Below are 14,656 nucleotides of genomic sequence, written 5' to 3' on the forward strand. Positions count from 1 at the left end.
CCGAGCCTCTTTAATTATCAAAATGAATGTTTAGTAGCGCTAATGGTGGATTTGACTAAACCACTGTTCCCTACTGTTTAGAAACATATTGAAATATTCTCCTCTAAAATGGATACACCACCTTGCATGACCACTATAAGTTGTATAATGTGCCCCTCTGTCGATATTTTCTCTAACATACAGTAGTGGTTTAAGGCCAGGAGAAATATGGTAAAAATACACTCAAATACCAGCAAAATGTAACTTTGTTATACTTTTAACATGGTTTACACAACAATTTTTGCACTGCTAGTAAGCGATTCTAACCAAGTTTTTGGTTTTTGTTTTTAAAACGTGTGACTTAGTTCAGTTACCTCATTTTAACATATATGCATGGCAATTTGTTGTATTTTTTTCAATGTCATACTGGTACACAGTAACAGACTTAGCTTGATGCACTTATAAAAAGGAAAGCCCCTTTGCAATTACTAGATACCAGCAGTCGGCACCAGAAATCTGCACCATGTGCTCAAAGTGAACACGAAGTTGTACACCTCAAAGCCTCTGAAAGAAATGTGCATACAGAAATTGTTCATAATAGCTTAATAACTCTTAGAGGTAACTAGATAATGATGAGACAAGTAGTCGTCTGCCATGATAGGGAGATCATAAGATAGAAGAAAGGTGATTACAGCTTCTCCTTTTTGTGATTGTACTGGAGTTCTCAACAAAGATAAGCACAACTTCCTCTGAATAAAAAAATAAATATGCGAATAGTGAGTTTAGAACGAAAAAGGACTGTGCTTTAAACCTGCACTATATTAAATGTACAACACAGGTTTAAACCTGCTGTACAAGCGATTGTGCAGCCAACTAATGGGTGCCTGTCTATCAGAGCCAGACACCATTGTCCTCCCTGATTTACCATACACAGTACTCAATGATCTTTGTTTGTAGAATAGAGGAAGCGGCAGTAACTATCACTTGATCGCAGAGATGCCGGTGCTGGAGAGAGCTGGTGGACCTAACTGCACAGTTCTAACTTTAACAATTTTCAATTGGACCGTACCAGAAGATCCTTTGGTGACCAACACAATGATAGACATTAAAGGTCTAGGGGACAATAATCCAATTTGGAGTTGACTTTGGAGCCAATCACTTGCTACTAGGATCTATTTCTTATTGGATGATTCATCAACAACAATAACCTATTTTCCCCTTATTGACGATTCTGTATGTCCTGTGTGTGCAATGATAATTAAAATGTTTATGTGTATATGGTTTCCTTTGTAACATATATAACATCATATAATTCACCCTTTTCTGGCCCTTTTTAGGAGAGGTGTAGAAATAAGTAAAAAATTAGACTGAATAAAAAAAGGAACAATTTTTTTTACATTTATTTGAAGATTTATGCATTAGGTTTCCTTGGGTAAGGAGTCATACACAGACCTGCGCACCCTGTGTGCAATGCCAATGTATATAGGTAAGGTGGCTTAAGACACATCACCATTAGACTCTGCAGAGGGGAATGCTGCCTGTAACTTCTAACTTCAATTCCTTGAGGACACATATTTGAATGCTGAACTTTGGCTACAAAAACAAATAAATTTATGGCTGTTTTATTACAGTAAAACATTTTAGAATCTATGCCTGTATAACGTCACAGACTAATCACATTCCTAGCTGGATTTATTATTATAATGCTAGTGTTATTAAGTGTTGTGTCTCACAAACATTACATAAAGGTTCATGGTACCATGTTAAAAGCACTTCCTAATTTTCCAGTGAGTTAAAATGTTCAATAAAATAAAATAACCCTTTGACTCCTTCGCTAATGGAAGAAAATATTTGTCATGATAACAAGTTGTGTTCTCTATCATTACCACCACTTATCAACTCAGATGACTGCCATGAATGCTTCATAATTATCTCCTGCTGTTATTAGTGTGTCTTAGCAGTTTTCTGAAATAGTCAATTATCAACAGGAGAGCCTTGGAATACTCTACATTTATTAGAAGTATATTTCATTTAGTTTCGTAACATCTATTTACATATAGCTTAAGTGTCATATCAAATAGCAATTTCAAGACAAACAGTGCTTTCAGCATAAATAAACCCGCAGTGGGTACTATTTACAAACTGAATGCTCAGTACTAAAGTAAGGTCAACCTAGATCAGGGCAGTCTTTGTTGCTGATGGACATTCTACAGATGTTAACCCCTCAAGACACCATGATGTTCATGTACAATGCCTTAACTAAAGGCTTTATGATCTACATGTACATCATGATGATCATATGGGCACAGCACAACAGCAGGAGCCCGACTGTAGACCTCTTAGATGCCACCGTCAATAGCGACCTAGGAATCTAAGAAGCTTGACAGAAAGAATGGACTCTGTCTGCCCACCGGCGCCCCGCGACACAACCGTGGGGGTGCAGATGGGTTACCATGGCAACTGGGGACTTATAAAGGCTTCAAAGTTTACTATAGGTGTCTGGCCTAATAGATTGCCTGATTTGAACTGTATCACTGACAGGCAATAATGCTTTGAAATACTAAACATTCCATAGCATTATACAGGCTAACATACAATTGCAGCTTCAAGTCCCCTAGTAGTACAAAAAAAATAGAAGAGGAATAAAATTTAAAAACTTAAGTAAAAAAAGTCTTACCCCAACTAAAAATATTTCATTATTTAAAAATAGTAAGCCATAAATCTATATCCCTATAATCTAGCTAGATTATAGGGATATATAGAATACAGGACTGAGACTCCAATCAACCAGGGGTTGCTCTTTTCAGAGAGCTTGAATAGCCTTTGGTTTGTTACTATCAGAGATTGTGAATATATAGGTGTGAGTGAGTCTCCAATAGACTAACATCCATTTGGCAGACACTTAGGAGAATAAATACCATTCTGCCTGAGAGCTAACTGAACAATAGGGCATACTTGTTTCAAAGATTTAGAATTGCAATACTTATTTTTTGAGTCTTTGGTATGTCCTGATTTACCTAACAGTTTTCAACAGAACACCAACATCAGGGTGTTTTGTTTTTTTTTAACTTTTTTTCACATTTTATTTATAATTTAATAAAAGTTACATTTTAAGAGGGGCTTTCCCTGCCATTAGTAAATCCTAATGGCAGGGGATATATGCAATTGAACTTGTATCTATCAGTTACTTGGTAACCAATACATATAGGGCACTGTTGCAATTGTAACAACCCATAGAATATGCATGGAATAAATTCCCCCCCACCCAAAAAAAATTGACAGATTTGCCTTTTTTCCCCATTCTAAGCCTCACAAAAAACCTGTAAAAGTTAGGCAATTAATTATGTATACCCCAAAATGGTACCAATAAAAACTACATTTTGTTCAACAGAAAAACAAGCCTTTATATGGCTACGTCGACGGAAAAGTTAAAAAGTCATGCCTTTCAGAATTCAGTAACACAAAAACATTTTTTTCATAAAAATCGGAAAAACGATGATATAATTGTTTTGTTTTTTTACCATTCCTTCTCAAAAAAGTTAATAAAAGTTTGTTGATAAGCCAATAAAAACTACAACTTGTTCTGCAGAAAGCAAGCCATTATACAGCTATGTCGATGGCAAAATAAAAAAAGCAATGCGTATTGGAATGTGGCAGGGAAAAAAACAAAACATAACAAAAAATAGGCTGGACCTTAGGGGATTAAAATAAGATTGTAAATATAAATACTGTATCACATTTTATAAGCCATTCCTGGATTTGTGATATAATGTAAACATATCACTATGCCAAAATACAATAGGTTTAGCTTTTACTTTACACAAAATTGTACTCTTTTTTCACTTTAAATTCTGTATACTTTTTCATGTGATATTTGAATTGAAGCATTTATATTCATTTATTTATTAAGTAATGGTTATCCAAATTATAATATTTTATATTCTATTCAAAACCATCACTTCACAGGTGCTTCATTTTATGCCCTGAATGACATTATCAAGCATCTGCCACATAACATATTGGACATACTGTTCATCTGGAAAGAATATTGTGACATACAGTATATTAGAGCTTGGATTGTGTGTCAATTAGGAAACATATCAAATTAGATTAGCATTACAATGACAGTTGCCGGTATAGTAGCCCAATAGGCTAGTCGCCTGATTTTCCAGGTATATTATATGTATGTTCTTCCCTTTTTCATTGATGGTGCACCTGTTCAGGTGTACTTGTAAATATCCATGCTACAATATGGATATTGCATTGAAACCTGGTTTTAATTACAGTTAAGGGTCTATTCACATCTGCGTTGGGGCATTTTGTTGTTCTGCTCCGTCACAGAGGCAAAACAAGGGAATACCAGAAGCAACGGTTACGTTGCACAACGGATACCGCAGCCGGCCGACGGAATCGATTGCCCTCAATGGTTTCCGTCGACTTTCCATCGGGGTGTATTTGATTTTACCGGAAACAATTGCGCTACATGCTGAACTATTGCTTCCGGTAATGCCGGCCGAATTTGCGACGGAGGCCCCTAGCGGAGCCTCCTACACAGATGTGAACAGCCCCAAACATATATATGTTTACCATGTTTATTTTGTGAACCATGATTATTCATTCAGCTGAGTTAACTCACTAGGTACATTGTCAGTCGTATGGAAAAATCACCCAAAAAAAAAAAAAAATTATTTAGGGGGAAATTTGTTACTGTATAGTAAGAAAGAAAGGGATGGGAAAGAGATGTATCAAGTTGTGTTAAATGAGACAAGCAGATCTTTTGCATTAACCAACTGCTACTACCTTAGATGTCACAAAACGTGGAGATTCAAACATTTCTTTCCAAAGCTTATGCATTAGTATAGAGTTGATGCCCTTTTTACTGCCAAAACAGCCTCAACTCTCTTGAGAAGGCTTAAGACTAGATTTTGGAACGTTAGTAAGAATTCATGTTTATATTGTCCCATACCATTATGGTGGTCAAGCATTGATGTCACAAAGCCTGAGGGATTTTCTGTCGAGGGGCAATGTGAACCCACCTTGTCACCAAGGGATATTATGTGTAGTTAAACTGGGGAGCAGAGTCTCAGGAAACCCTTGGTCTTCACCCTATAACCCCTGTGCAGGGATCTGGACTTTGCTGCAGGGGAACCCCATGTTGCTACCCCCAGAATAGTCCCCCTTGGTGACGGCCAATGTAACAGGTGTAGTGTCAAATTAGCGTAGTCAGGTGTAGTGAAAGTTCAAAGGTAACAAAGCAAAAGGTCAGGGCAGGTAGCAGGCACCATCCGTCAAGATACAGGCTGAAAGCCACTAAAGCCACTAAATAAGATAGCTGAGACTCTAGAAACACTAGAAGAACCAAATTGCTCTGGCAAGGTGCAAAAAAAAAAGGTAGAAACTTAAATACTTAAGATGGGTAAAAATAATTTTGTGGTTAGCTAGCCCTTTAAGTAACTAGGGCCAGCGAGAGCACTTGCCAGATGTTGAGCAAAAAGTAGAGAAGTCGCGTAAACTAGGACGCCAGGAAAAGGTAAGTACAACGCGGGTTGCGGGGTCCATTACACTTGATATTAAAGGGGTTGTCCCAAGTTGACTCAAATTTTTTTTTTTATACATTCTAAGCAGGAAATGAATTTTAAAACATTTGGTGTTAAAAAAAATTTAAAATTCATTTCCTAAGTGCCTTTTTTTTACACTTGATAACTCAGCAAGTGCTGGTTATCTTTTCTAAAAAGGGGCGTGAGCGGCTCGATGTCAATCAAGCCGCTCTGCTCTGCAGTGTGCGCGCTCCCGATGTTACTAGATACTGTAGTTCTAGCAACATCGGGAGAATGTTCGTCTCAAGCGGGCATGGTAAGCCCGATTGAGACGAACTTACCGTGAATGTCATGAACCCTACACTACACTACACTACATTCACCCCGTTTCGGCAAGCCACTTTTCCCTCCCCCACCCTGTCACTACATTTTTGTACCCGCCGCACCGGTGCTGCATCAGCACCCGGCGAACAACTAAAAATATATAAAATAAAATAATAATCACCTAAGACGTTCTAACGGCGCTCTGAACGGTCCCGTCACTTGCCATCTTCCTTCTTCTTGGCGCCGCTCGCATTCATAGTAACAATGCGTTGTGGCGCAGATGACGTAATCATATCAGGCCCACGTGATTACTTCATCTGCGCCCACCGCTCTGTTATTGTGAATGGGAGAAGAAAAGTGACGGGACCGTTCAGCTCTTCGTGGGAACGTCTTAGGTGAGTTTATTTTTGTATGTATGTTGTTATGTATGTATGTATGTATGTATATGTTTTCTTGTATGTATGTTGTCATGTTTGTATGTGTATATGTGCATGTATGTGTATATGTGCATGTATGTTTGCATGTATGTATGTTTGCATGTATGTATGTTTGCATATATGTATGTTTGCTTGTATGTATGTTTGCTTGTATGTATGTTTGCTTGTATGTATGTTTGCTTGTATGTATGTTTGCATATTTGTATGTGTATATGTGCATGTATGTGTATATGTGCATGTATTTTTGCTTGTATGTATGTTTGCTTGTATGTATGTATGTATGTATGCTTGCTTGTATGTATGTATGTTTGCATGTATGTATGTTTGCTTGTATGTATGTTTGCTTGTATGTATGTTTGCTTGTATGTATGTTTGCTTGTAGGTATGTATGTTTGCTTGTATGTATGTATGTATATGTTTTCATGTATGTATGTTTGCATATATGTATGTTTGCTTGTATGTATGTTTGCTTGTATGTTTGCTTGTATGTATGTTTGCTTGTATGTATGTTTGCATGTATGTATGTTTGCTTGTATGTATGTATGTTTGCATGTTTGTATGTGTATATGTGCATGTATGTGTATATGTGCATGTATGTTTGCTTGTATGTATGTTTGCTTGTATGTATGTATGTATGTATGTATGTATGCTTGCTTGCATGTATGTATGTTTGCTTGTATGTTTGCTTGTATGTTTGCTTGTATGTATGTTTGCTTGTATGTATGTTTGCTTGTATGTATGTATGTATGTTTGTATGTGCATGTATGTGTATATGTGCATGTATGTTTGCATGTATGTATGTTTGCATGTTTGTATGTATGTATGTTTTCATGTATGTATGTTTTCATGTATGTATGTCTGCATGTATGTATGTTTTCTTGTATGTATGTATGTTTTCTTGTATGTATGTTGTCATGTTTGTATGTTTTCATGTATGTGTTTTCATGTATGTATGTTGTCATGTTTGTATGTGTATATGTGCATGTATGTTTGCATGTATGTATGTTTTCATGTATGTATGTTTGCATGTATGTATGTATGTATGTTGTCATGTTTGTATGTGTGTATGTTTTCATGTATGTGTTTTCATGTAGGTATGTTTGCATGTATGTATGTTTGTATGTATGTTTTCATGTATGTATGTTGTCATGTTTGTATGTGTATACGTGCATGTATGTTTGCATGTATGTATGTATGTTTGTTTGTATATATGTCTGTATGGCCATGTATGATACTGTCTGCTGGCGCCCTGTATCTAAGCCAACTTTGTATACATGGTATAACAGTCAGTATCACACATGAAAGTGAAAGTAAGCCTACGACATGTTTTATTTCATTTTTTTTTTATATTTTTGATTTTTTACAGGTTTGGTGTTTGGACTACGTCGGTTTCGAGGACTACTTAGATGACGCTTTTTTTTTCATCAATAAAATGGTTAATGAGGGTTGTGTTGGGGGTGCTTTATTTCAATAAAATATTTTATCTAGATCTTTGTCTTTTTCTTTTCAAATTTTATTACTACCACTTTAGTAATGGCCGCTGTCTGAGTGACAACATCCATTACTAAGGCGAGGCTTAGTGTTAGCCGGTGCAGAGGCTAACACTAACCACCATTATTACCCCGGTACCCACCACCACCAGGGGTGCCGGGAAGAGCCAGGTACGATCCAGTACCCGAGCATCTGTTGTGATGGTCGGGCTCTGGGGCGGCCGCAGGCTGGTATTATGAGGCTGGGAAGGGCCAAAAACAGTGGACCTTCCCACCCTTGTAATGCTAGGCTGCTGCTGCTGTGTTGTATCTGGCTGGTTATAAAAATGGGGGGGACCCCACGTCATTTTTTTTTATTATTTATTTATTATTTTTATTAAAAAGACATGGGGTTCCACCCAATTTATCATAACCAGCCACAAACAACACAGTGTTATTAGCCTGGGAATGGACAAAACCAGTGGCCCTTCCCACCCATGTAATGCCAGACTGCAGCAGCCTTGTATATGGCTTGTTATAAAAAATGTGGGGGACCCGTCTATTGCTAAATTTGTTAAATTCAAAAAAAAAAACGACGTGGGGGTCCCCCCATTTTTATAACCAGCCCGATACAACACAGCAGCAGCAGCCTAGCATTACAAGGGTGGGAAGGTCCACTGATTTTGGCCCTTCCCAGCCTCCTAATACCAGCCTACGGCCGCCCCAGTACCCGACCATCACAACAGATGGTCGGGTACTGGATCGTACCAAGCTCTTCCCGGCACCCCTGGTGGTGGTGGGTACCGGGGTAATAATGGGTGGTTAGTGCTAGCCTCTGCACCAGCTAACACTAAGTACCGCCTTAATAATGGACGCTGTCAATCAGCCAACTACCATTATCTAGGCACTAATAAAGTTTGAAAAAAAAACACAAAGACAATTTTTTTTTATTGAAATAAGAAATCCAACAAAACCCTCGTTAACCATTTTATTAAAATTTTCAAAAAACGTAGATCTACGCAGTAGTCCAACGAATCGAAGATGTAGTCCAATCGGTACATCAAAATCTGCAACAACATTAAAAAAAAGTTAGCAATGTGAACAATACCGATACTTATGCTCACCTACACACACACAAACAACCACACACAAACATATACACAAACACATATAAACACACACCCATATATTACACAAACACACACATAAACACATATACACACACACATATACACACACACATATACACACACATATACACAAACACATGTACACAAACACACCCATATATACACAAACATATACACAAACATATATACACACACACACACACACACACACACACACACACACATATATACACAAACACACACACATATACACAAACACACACGTATACAAAAACACACACAAACATATACACACAAACCTATACACATATGCACAAACACACCCATATATACACAAACACACACACACATATACACACACACATATGCATACATATACACATATGCACAAACACCCATATATACACAAACACACACATATACACACACACATATACATATACAAAAACACACAAACATATACACACAAACATATGCACAAACACACCCACATACACAAACACACACACACATAAACACACAAACACACACACAAACATATACACAAACACACATATACACACAAACATATACACAAACACATGTACACAAACAAACCCACATATACACAAACATATACATATATACACAAACACACCCATATATACACACACACACACACACACACATATACACAAACACATATACACACAAACATATACACATAAACATATGTACACAAACACACCCATATATACACAAACACATACACAAACCCACACATATACAAAAACACACACACAAACATATACACAAAGACACCCATATATACACACACACAAATATACACAAACACAAAAATATACACAAACATATACACACAAATACACCCATATATACACTCACACATAAACACACACACACATATACACAAACACACCCATATATACACACACACACACACACACACACACACACACACACACACACACTTACCTTTAGCGGAGCGCAGACTTCTCGCGACGGGTGCCTTCCACTTCATCTCTTTGCATCTCCTGCGCATGCGCCGAGATGCGCCGAGATGCGCGTTCATGAGTAAATGACATCCTCTGCTCCGGACGCAGAGGATGTCATTACGCATGCGCGGCCACCGCTAAAGGTAAATAGCGGTGGCCGGGAACCTAGGCAACGAGCAAGATACAAAGAGGGACCGACCGCAACTTCAATCAACGATATCAAGAAAACGACATCGCTGGACGACGGACAGGTAATTAGAATTATTCTTATTTTTACATGGGGGAGCTTTATAGCTCCATTTATCAACTTGGGACAACCCCTTTAAGTGGCCATATCATAGACGATATCCCAATTATTCCCAAAAATATTTTCTGGGTTACGGTCTTCAGTAAAAGGCAAAAAAACATTTTATTTATGGACTCAATAAACTTATGGACTATGCGGTTAGCACAGGGGTATTTTCATGCTGAAACAGAAAAGGGCCTATCCCAAACAGATACCACAAAATTTGTAGCATTAAGATTTTACCAAGAAACCCAGAATAAACCATCAAATAAAGCCCCAGGCCATTATTCCTTATCCACAAAATTTAAAAGGTTGTCCCACGGATAAATATTAAATTTCGTTGTTAGATCACACAAAACAACACTTTCTCAATTGGAATAATTTAAAAAAAATGCTAGTTATTGCAGTAACATACTGTTACGGAACCCTCTGTCAGAATGTTGATGAATCATTTCAGGATGAGTAGCAATTAGTAGTATTTTGTTTTAAATTAATAGTTAGTTAATGCAAATCGCATGTTTGAATTACGGGAATTTTAAGGCTCAGAAGTTATCTCTATGGAAATGTGAAATTGTACTAATATTTATTTACTGTGCCTAGTTATCATTCCTCCTTCACCTGTACCTAATACCTGTGCTATCTGCCATCTCTAAGCACTGATGGGTGTTGAGTGAATCTAAAACTTGTAATTGGATTACTGTAGAAGTGGTATTATTAAGGCAAAAATAACTTTCATCACCTGGTAAATAATGAACAGATCAATGAAGCATAAACAAGTCCACTTCACCTTCTTTGTGAAAAAGATAACGCTTAAATATGAAAAATATGTAAAAATGCTACCAGTACACATACTAATGTTATTAGTCTTTAATAATAATAATAATAATAATAATAATATTAATAATAATAATAATAATAGCTTTCTTGTTTAGTTTCTAGTATTATTATACAGTTTATAGATATGATATATTAAAAATGTATTACTAAATATCTATTTATTTTTATGGGTCTGTTCTCCCTTTACTACTGGTTGGAAAATGGCTGACACCCTTGAAAGTTGTGGGAAAGAAGCTACAAGTAGGTGTATGCACTATAGGGCTATAGTCTAATACTAGCCATGCATTAGGGACTTAAAGGGTTATTCCCATATTGAGTCTTTTTTATTTTTTTTTAATACATCTTAATCATAAATAAAAATATAAATATATTGCGCTAAAAAATGTTTTAATAATCAATTCCTAACTCCCTTTTTCCTCAACTAGATAATGCAGCTAGTGCTGGTTATAATGTATATTCTAAAAGGGGGCGTGAGCAGCCTGATGTCAATCAAGCCGCTCTGCTCTGTTAGTGCGCGCTCCCGCAGTCGTTAGCTGCTATCCCCCCTCCCTGAAGCTAACTCCATTGGGACTCCTTCTAGGAGTGTAATTTCCAACACTCTAGCCGGGAATTCCTGTCCTGGAGGTGCCCGTGACTGTAGGGTCCGTGGTGTAAGCGGCACATAAATAAACTGTATGAGACAGCATCCTGCTCTGTCTCCCGTGCTCCTGTCGGCAGTACAGCAGCCCGCACTGATACACTGATACGCTGACACACTGATACCGGGTTGGCTCCTTTACAGCAGATGAGAGCACAGGAGACCGAGCAGGACGCTGTCTCATACAGCTGATTTATGTGCAGCTACACCACGGACAGCAGTCAGTCCATGCTGCTGTGTAGCATAAGTATGTAACAGACAATGTTACATACCTTGTCCTGATAAGGGCTCAGCTCGGCTGGCCTTTACTAATGTGTCGAGTACAGGACGGCTCCAGGGCTACTGCACATGCCTGGGAGCCGTCCTATAGACTTGAATAGAACCCGAGAGGTGGTTGGGCAGGGAGTTACTGCGCATGCTCTAGCATGTAGAACAGCACAGGCGCAGCCACCGCTAGAGGTAAGCCGGATCCCTAGGCAACGAGCAATAAACAAAGAGGAGTTGTCAATAAGATGGAGCCAGGATATTTCGCAGAGTACAGCATTTAAAAAAAGAAGGTATTTACAAAAATGCCTAATTTGATGTTGTTAATCTTTATAGGTATATTTGTCAAGATGGGAACACCCCTTTAAGCCAACTGTTTTCTGAGCTTGTCAATCATGGTTAATCTGTTAAATATAACCTTTCACTATCCCATACATGTGCAGCTGAGTGCACCATGTAATAGGCACTGCTGCACAGACCTTGTGTCTCTTCTGGAGTCCTCCGATTTTTTAGACATCGTTGCCGTTATATTTGACATCCAATATGTGAATTACCTCCTGTACTGTCAATGGGGCATTTCTTTTCTTGGAAAGGGCAGGGGGGTGTGATACTTAGCGCTCTGACACTGTCCAATCAGCTACGGACACTGTCAGAGCGATTTGTGCCTGGTGATCTCTCTCGCGAGATTACATAGTCTTTCCATCACTGCCTGACAAGAGCTGGAGAGGGAAGGACAGCGTGTGCGCGCACAGCTCTGCTGCCGCTTCTACGGAACAAAAGAGGACAAGAAGAATTCACATTCATGGCATGCTGTCCTTCTCTCTCCAGCTCTGGAGACACAAGGTCTGTGCAACAGTGCCTATTACATGGTGCACTCAGCTGCACATGTATGGGCTATTGAAGGGTTTCCTTTAAAGTTATCGTTCTGTGGAAGTTAAAACGACACATTGGTGATCAATATTTATCTTGACCTTTGGCCTGGTCTGGTCTTCTATCGATGGGATGTAAAGCTATCGTTTGCCGTAAAGGACTTTACAGGACTGTACCCAACAACAACCAAAAAAATCCAACATTGCAGATCAACTTTCCACAAATATCTGTCTTTCAGTCAGTCCAAATAGCAAAGGTAAGAGCAGCAGAGCAGAACTGGACCTGACTAAAGTCAATAGGGTGCCAGCCTCCGGGAATCTGACTTGTAAATATCTCAAATGCAGACAGATCACGGAAAAGAGGTAGCACTCCAGATTGAAATATCAAAAGTGGTTTTATTCACCCATATGTGCAAGGAGTGCAACGTTTCAGCTGCTCAATGCAGCGCCGCTTGCATTGTTAAAAGGCACTGAGTAGCAGGGCAAGTCATTCTGCTCTGCTAATTAGCGCCTTTTGATGACGCAACCGACGGGATGATGTCATTGCGCCTCTTGCATCGTTAAAAGGCGGTCAGTGGCAGGGCAAGTCATTCTGCCCTACTAATCAGCGCCTTTCAATGATGCAAGCGGCGCAATGACGTCATCGTGCCGCTTGCGTAGTTGAAAGGTGCTGATTGACAGGGTGCCTTGGCAGCGAAGCAAGTGGCGCCAAGTACGATGACGTCATTGCGCTGCTTACGTCATTGCAAGGCACTAAATAGCAGGGCACGGAATGTTCCCCGCCATTCAGCGCTTATGCATGTATTTGTATCTGCGTCCTATAGACGCAGGTACAATCATAGTGCAGGAGGGAGTGGCGGCCTGAGGCGGGATGCTCATCTCACCTCATGGACGGTACGGCCCTGTTGGTCTCATTACAAATTGTATAACTTAATGCAATTCAAGAAAAACAAAGAGTGAACACATCTATAAATCGTCCTTTTTAGCTGACCAAAATCTCTAGTGTATGGCTAACTTAAGGCCTTGAGAAAAAAAGGGTAAATAAGTACCAGGGGGTCAAATTATGTCGAGCAAACGTCCTTCGTAAACTATTCAACTGGGTCCTTTTGTGCCAATGTGATACAGGCAGAGTTGGCACAGTAGTTATCTGAGTGGGGAGCATAGTCCATCCAAGCAGGAGAAATGGAGTTGTGGAGTATAGCTGGCCATGCAGGTAAGTCCATCAAGGATGGCGAAGCAGATAAACCCTGCCAGCGGTATGTACCTTTAATCTAATTGCAGTTTATTGCAGTGACTAATTGAAGGGGTAACAACGCACAACCTAAACAAACAGAGTCTAGGGCAAAAGGTGATCAACATCTACAAGGGAAACCTTATTTGTGGAAATTAGTCAAAAGAGTTTTCAGCAATAACTTTGATGTTTCTGCGTATTGCAATTCTGTTTATGTTTTAAAAAATGAATAAACGTATGATTAAAACGCACACGTTGGCCCTTTCTCATGTTCCTGTGAGCTTTCTGAGACTGATTAACTGAAAAATAAACTCTTTAATTAATGTCAAAGTAAAAACAAATATCTTCTAATTTCACTCCAGTTACTAAATTGGAAATAACAGTTAGCGTTAAGCGTTGGCACAGGAGATTGGACTGACTGTGTCCCTCTTATTTTTGACAAGGACTATATAGGGGGTGGAGTTTATGCAGGGTAGATTTTACATTCAATATCTTAAAATGCCCCTCATTAGGGTATGGACTTTATGCAGTCCTTACCCAATAGCAACCGCAGACGGCTTGCAGTTTGTATTTCCAAAGTAAGGTATCCGAGTCCATAAACAGAAGCGTGGTTGCACAAATCCGAGGTCATGGCTGGGAGAGTTCTTTCAATAAGTGAAGA

The 14,656-nt window shown here is 38.8% G+C and overlaps 1 long non-coding RNA gene across 1 annotated transcript; it reads left to right on the forward strand.

Moving 5' to 3' along the window:
• The first annotated feature begins 12,008 nt into the window (after positions 1-12,008).
• LOC142737541 (uncharacterized) lies at positions 12,009-14,135 on the forward strand. Its single transcript, XR_012880579.1, has 3 exons — positions 12,009-12,188; positions 13,890-13,977; positions 14,056-14,135. It is a non-coding gene; the product is annotated as an uncharacterized LOC142737541 (long non-coding RNA).
• The last annotated feature ends 521 nt before the right edge of the window (positions 14,136-14,656 follow it).

This window comes from Rhinoderma darwinii, chromosome 1, assembly GCF_050947455.1.
Source record: "Rhinoderma darwinii isolate aRhiDar2 chromosome 1, aRhiDar2.hap1, whole genome shotgun sequence".
In the NCBI taxonomy this organism is placed as follows: domain Eukaryota; kingdom Metazoa; phylum Chordata; class Amphibia; order Anura; family Rhinodermatidae; genus Rhinoderma; species Rhinoderma darwinii.